Consider the following 7,242-nt stretch of genomic DNA (forward strand, 5'->3'; position numbering starts at 1 on the left):
ATACCTTATTTACACAAGTATTTCAGAATCTTTGCTATGAGACTCGAAATTGAGTTCAGGTGCATCGTGTTTCCATTGATCATCCTTACGATGTTTCTACAACTTCATTGGAGGCCACCTGTGATAAAGTCAATTGATTGGACATGATTTGGAAAGACACACACCTGTCTATATGAGGTCCCACAGTTGACAGTTGCATGTCAAAGCAAAAACCAAAACATGAGGTCGAAGGAATTGTCCGAAGCGCTCCGAGACAGGATTGTGTCGAGGCACTGATCAGAGGAAGGGTACCAAAAATGTATGCAGCTTTGAATGTCCCCAAGAACACAGTGATCTCCATCATTCTTAAATGGAAGAAGTTTGGAACCACCAAGACTCTTCCTAGAGCTGATTGCCCGGCTAAACTGAGCAATTGGGGGAGAAAGGCTTTGGTCAGAGAGGTGGCCAAGAACCCAATGGTCACTGACAGAGCACCAGAGTTCCTCTGTGGAGATGGGAGAACATTCCAAAAGGACAACCATCTCTGCAGCACTCCACCAATCAGGCCTTTATGGTATCGTAGCCAGACAGAAGCCACTCCTCAGTAAAAGGCACATGACAGCCCGATTGGAATATGCCAAAGACACCTAAAAGTCTCTCAGACCACGAGAAACAAAATTCTCTTGCCTCATGAAACCAAGATGTAACTATTTTTGGCCTGAATTGTTCATTTTTTTTGCTTTGTCATTATGGGGAATTGTGTGTAGATTGATGAGGAAAAAACTATTCAATTGATTTTAGAATAAGTCTGTAACGTATCAAAATGTGGAAAAAGTGAAGGGGTCTGAATACTTTCCCGAATGCACATTGTGCCCATATTTCCAGGATGTCTATGTAATGGATGTCAAATGGCTAGCTAGTTAGCGGTGGTGCGCGCTAATTTTATTTTACCTTTATTTAACCAGGCAAGTCAGTTAAGAACAAATTCTTATTTTCAATGACGGCCTGGGAACAGTGGGTTAACTGCCTGTTCAGGGGCAGAACGACAGATTTGTACCTTGTCAGCTCGGGGGTTTGAACTCACAACCTTCCGGTTACTAGTCCAACGCTCTAACCACTAGGCTACCCTGCCGCCCCAATAGCATTTCAATCGGCGACGTCACTCGCTTTGAGCCCTTGAAGTAGTGGTTCCCCTTGTTCTGCACGGGCCGCGGCTTGTGTGGAGCGATGGGTAACGATGCTTCGTGGGTGACAGTTGTCTGTGTGCTGAGGGTCCCTGGTTCGAGCGCGGGTATGGGCGAGGTTCGAGCGCGGGTATGGGCGAGGTTCGAGCACGGGTATGGGCGAGGTTCGAACGCGGGTATGGGCAAGGTTTGAGCGCGGGTATGGGCGAGGGTCGAGCGCGGATATGGGCGAGGGTCGAGCGCGGGTATGGGCGAGGTTTGAGCGCGGGTATGGGCGAGGTTCGAGCGCGGGTATGGGCGAGGTTCGAGCGCGGGTATGGGCGAGGTTTGAGCGCGGGTATGGGCGAGGTTCGAGCGCGGGTATGGGCGAGGGGATGGACGTGAAGATATACTGTTACATCTACACATGGAATTTTTTTTTAAATGTGTCTGTATTGTGACCAGATTTCCCAGTCCTTTTCTGTATGCAAAAAATTATTTTCAGTTAGTCTTTCAAAATATGATTAATTTATTGTAAGAAGGATATTGATGTAATCAGTCAACGGTGCCACCTGTCAGTACTTTTAGAGGGCGGGAAAATGTATTATTTAAATACACTGCTCAAAAAAATAAAGGGAACACTTAAACAACACAATGTAACTCCAAGTCAATCACACTTCTGTGAAATCAAACTGTCCACTTAGGAAGCAACACTGATTGACAATACATTTCACATGCTGTTGTGCAAATGGAATAGACAACAGGTGGAAATTATAGGCATTTAGCAAGACATCCCCCAATAAAGGAGTGGTTCTGCAGGTGGTGACTACAGACCATTTCTCAGTTCCTATGCTTCCTGGCTGATGTTTTGGTCACTTTTGAATGCTGGCAGTGCTTTCACTCTAGTGGTAGCATGAGACGGAGTCTACAACCCACACAAGTGGCTCAGATAGTGCAGCTCATCCAGGATAGCACATCAATGCGAGCTGTGGCAAGAAGGTTTGCTGTGTCTGTCAACGTAGTGTCCAGAGCATGGAGGCGCTACCAGGAGACAGGCCAGTACATCAGGAGACGTGGAGGAGGCCGTAAGAGGGCAACAACCCAGCAGCAGGACCGCTATCTCCGCCTTTGTGCAAGGAGGAGCAGGAGGAGCACTGCCAGAGCCCTGCAAAATGACCTCCAGCAGGCCACAAATGTTCATGTGTCTGCTCAAAGGATCAGAAACAGACTCCATGAGGGCCCGACAGCCACAGATGGGGGTTGTGCTTACAGCCAAACACCGTGCAGGATGTTTGGCATTTGCCAGAGAACACCAAGATTGGCAAATTCGCCACTGGCGCCCTGTGAGATCCTCAGACCCCTTGTGAGACCATATGCTGGTGCGGTTGGCCCTGGGTTCCTCCTAATGCAAGACAATGCTAGACCTCATGTGGCTGGAGTGTGTCAGCAGTTCCTGCAAGAGGAAGGCATTGATGCTATGGACTGGCCCGCCCGTTCCCCAGACCTGAATCCAATTGAGCACATCTGGGACATCATGTCTCGCTTTAGTCCAGGTCTGGGAGGAGATCCCTCAGGAGACCATCCGCCACCTCATCAGGAGCATGCCCAGGCATTGTAGGGAATTCATACAGGCACGTGGAGGCCACACACACTACTGAGCCTCATTTTGACTTGTTTTAAGGACATTACATCAAAGTTGGATCAGCCTGTAGTGTGGTTTTCCACTTTAATTTTGAGTGTGACTCCAAATCCAGACCTCCATGGGTTGATAAATTTGATTTCCATTGATAATTTTTGTGTGATTTTGTTGTCAGCACATTCAACTATGTAAAGAAAAAAGTATTTAATAAGAATATTTCATTCATTCAGATCTAGGATGTGTTATTTTAGTGTTCCCTTTATTTTTTTGAGCAGTGTAGTTGCACTGTCCAGATCTGTCTACACTTGTAAAATATCCAGACACAATTGCGTCTGACTCCCTCTGGAGGTTGGCAGGATAATCTGATGAAATGAAAAATCACCCGTTAGTTGAGGAACCCTGTTTTACTGTGTGGGAAGGCATCTGAGACCGGATATAAGAGCTGCTGCAGCGGTGTCTCCAGGACTGCAGAGGGGAAGTGACTGATGTCAGGCTGACAAGTATGGATCTGTTTCCAGTGGCGTCTATTCGTGGATGCCAAAGGGAAGACAGGCTTCCCAATTTAAAAATAAAAAAAAATAATGTATCTTTCGTCTCTCTGTGTTCCCTAATTTTCCTTGAATTCGCAAGAGGCTGAATGTATCTCACAGGAGAAAGCTCGGATGAGTGAGTGAAACAGCGGTAGGCCATTTATCTGATGCTTTCTGATCCAACCATTAATACATACATTGTTGTGCCCCTGGCCCGAATGATGGAAGTTCAATATATAGCTAGATGTAGAAGGCTAATAATGTTAACTAGCTAACGTTGCCCATGAATGGAAGTTAGGTTAGCGAGCAAGCATTGTATACAGGTAGCCTAGGACAACAACAAATAAAAGTGTGTACTTACTGTATGACAGAGTGATAGACCGTTTTGTCAACATGAAAGAGAGGATGATGGCATTGGTGTTTCTCAACAAGTAGGGTGAGTTAACATGTGTCCCACTTGCACGAACACGCACACAAATCAGAAACGTGGACAGCCACATCATATTTTGGCGTACGGTGATTGGACTAAATCGTTTTTGGTCTCTTTTTGTTGTCACTGTATTAGACTAAGCAGAGGTGATTTGATGAATATTTTTTCACATATTTCTAACAGTAGAAAACAGCACGTGAATCGGATACAGCACCGAGCAAAGCGATGGACATCGGACTCTGGGTATGTAAACAGCAGCGCTATTAAAAAAACAATCACCAAATTGTAAATAAGGTAATTATCTCTACATGTCAAAGCATCAGCTTTCTTTCACAGTGAAATCAGGGGAGAGCGCGAACGCAGTCCCCCACTACCAGAAATTATGCAATCGAGATTTCCACATTTGAGAAATTCGCAGGGGTCAGCACAGCCGGAGTGCAATGGCTGAGCCTCGCCCTGGGTGAACCGCCTTCTTGATCACGGTGTCTCCCTTGCCAGGTAAGTATGAGTTGTACACGAGTAATGTGGGATAGTCATTCCCGTGCAAACGTGTTAGCCTAATGGTTATAGCACTACGGCTATTGAGGAAAAAAAGCAAATAATTTAAAGGAACGTTCAGTGTTGTTTTGTCTGCTTGTAGATGGAGAGGTGAAAACACGTTTGAACTGTTATTTTACTCGTAAAATATGAGTTTTTCCATTTTCCCAGGATGCAATTCTGCATAAATTAGCATAACAAAAACATTTATATTAAACGTGTCTGATAGCTGAAACTATAATGAATAAATTAATAATTAATAAATAAATGCCCCTTGAGTACATCCAAAAATATTCTGAAACACACATAAAGCCAAGTGAATGGAATTTGTGATTTTATTTAGCCTTTCTCGTCTCGTGGTTAAAAACCAGACTGCAATTCTACTATAGACCACTAGTGGCCACACTCCCCAGTCCCACACAGCCACCCATGCAGGCACATTGAAACAGGGAGCGCTGATACAGTTAGTTTCTACTTTCTTGTGGTGTAAATGTCGAGACAGTGCGTCAAATCCCTGACTAAGCTTTCGCGTACTTATAGATTGATCTGAAAGTCAATGTATCCTATTGAACCCATGTCAGCCATTACTGGGGTGTGTTTGACAGGTCATTTTCAAAACTGGCTGCGGTCCGTAACGTTAAGAAACGACAGACACAAGCAAAAGTATAAAAGAGTAGCATGAGTAAATTTCTAGCAATCCAAGTGAGATTTAAGTCAAGTGGATTTTGTTTTGGGCATGTGCGTTGCTAGAGCAACTCCTAGAACAAGGATAGGGGAGAGAGAGAGAGAGAGAGAGAGAGAGAGAGAGAGAATTCTGCATGCAGAATTAAATTCTGCATGCAGAATTCTGCAAAAATATCCCCGTGTACAACGTAGAACACCAAATAATGCATGCAGAGTAGAATTAGGCCGATACCCACTAATAATCAAAATCCAGAAAAGAGCCGTTAAATTCTACAACCATCTAAAAGGAAGCGATTTCCAAACCTTCCATAACAAAGCCATTACCTACAGAGAGATGAACCTGGAGAAGAGTCCCCTAACCTAAGCAAGCTGCTCATGGGGCTCTGTACACAAACACACCCTACAGAGCCCCAGGACAGCAGCACAATTAGACCCAAACAAATCATGAGAAAACAAAAAGATAACTACTTGACACATTGGAAAGAATTAACAAAAAAACAGAGCAAACTAGAATGCTACTTGGCCCAAAACAGAGAGTACACCGTGGCAGAATACCTGACCACCGTGACTGACCCAAACTTAAGGAATGCTTTGACTATGTACAGACTTAGTGAGCATAGCCTTGCTATTGAGAAAGGCCGCCGTAGACAGACATGGCTCTCAAGAGAAGACAGGCTATGTGCTCACTGCCCACAAAAGGAGGTGGAAAATGAGCTGCACTTCCTAACCTCCTGCCCAATGTATGACCATATTAGAGAGACATATTTCCCTCAGATTACACAGATCCACAAAGAATTCGAAAACAAATCCAATTTTGATAAACTCCCATATCTACTGGGTGAAATTCCACAGTGTGCCATCACAGCAGCAAGATTTGTGACCTGTTGCCACAAGAAAAGAGCAACCAGTGAAGAACAAACACCATTGTAAATACAACCCATATTTATGCTTATTTATTTTCCCTTGTGTACTTTAACCATTTGTACATTGTTACAACACTGTATATATATAATATGACATTTGTAATGTCTTTATTGTTTTGAAACTTCTGTATGTGTAATGTTTTCTGTTAAATTTTATTGTTTATTTCACTTTTGTATATTATCTACCTCACTTGCTTTGGCAATGTTAACACATGTTTCCCATGCCAATAAAGCCCAGTGAATTGAATTTAATTGAGAGAGAGAGAGAGAGAGAGAGAGAGAGAGAGAGAGAGAGAGAGAGAGAGAGAGAGAGAGAGGGATATGGGGATAGAGAGAGAGAGAGGGATAGAGAGAGGGGGGATAGAGAGAAAGAGAGAGAGTTTCAAGTTAATGTCCCGTGCACAAGTACAGTACAATGCCTTTCTTGCAAGCTCTAAACCCAACAATGCAATAATGAATCAATAACAATGTAATACTAAAAATTACATAAGGTAGAGCAAAAACACACAAATAAAAACAAGAAACAAGCTTGTACACAGCTATGATAATAACACACGTGAATTAACTTGGTATATAGTGGGGTCGGTTTTTAGCATCAGAAACTCCAGGTCGGGTGAACAAGAGCTCAAGATGTTTTCAACTTCGGTAAACCAGGAGTTAGTTGTTAAATGAGGAAGCATATACACCTCCCCCTGCTCTTACCAGAAGCACCCGTTCGAAAGCTACAGAAAACTGAAAAACTGTCTGGTTGAAAAACAAAGACATTCCCTAAAGTTCCTCTGTGATTCAAGCCTTTCTCGGAGTTCACAATGTTTATTTGACAAAACAACACACAGCAGCAGAGACGGTAGACCATCTGGCAGAAGTGTGCCTGTTTACAACGGGGACACAGCGCCTCCTACTGGACAAAATCAGTAAACGTTCACGGCGCTTATTATTCCCACGCGGTCTCAAATCCAAGTACTAACCAGTCGCGACCCTGCTAAACTTTATGAGTTTATTACGGTAAAGTATATAAAGTTACTGAGTCTCAAAAGCAAGTAAATTGAACCAAATATAGCAGCATACCTTTTTCATTAATTATGCTAAAATTGCCAATTGACAAACAGTTCTATTTTCCACATATTCCTAACATTAGAAAACAACACATGAATCGGATACAGCACCGACCAAAAGCGATGGACATGGATAAACTCTGTTGATTTTAGGATCTGTAAACAGCAGACCTACTACAAATATAACCACCAAATAAATGATAAAAATAAGCGTGATATCTACAATCTACTTAAAATGGTTCGTTCACTTAAAAAGGATGAATGAATGAGTCGCACCAGAGGGTTTACTTTCACAGTGAAAT

General features: G+C 43.3%; 1 non-coding gene across 1 annotated transcript; it reads right to left on the reverse strand.

Annotated features, from left to right (window-relative positions):
* Positions 1-4,083: 4,083 nt before the first annotated feature.
* Positions 4,084-4,247, reverse strand: LOC118945837. The gene has a single exon (XR_005040995.1). It is a non-coding gene; the product is annotated as a U1 spliceosomal RNA (small nuclear RNA).
* Between the last annotated feature and the right edge of the window lie 2,995 nt (positions 4,248-7,242).

Source organism: Oncorhynchus mykiss, chromosome 30, assembly GCF_013265735.2.
Source record: "Oncorhynchus mykiss isolate Arlee chromosome 30, USDA_OmykA_1.1, whole genome shotgun sequence".
Classification (NCBI taxonomy): Eukaryota; Metazoa; Chordata; class Actinopteri; order Salmoniformes; family Salmonidae; genus Oncorhynchus; species Oncorhynchus mykiss.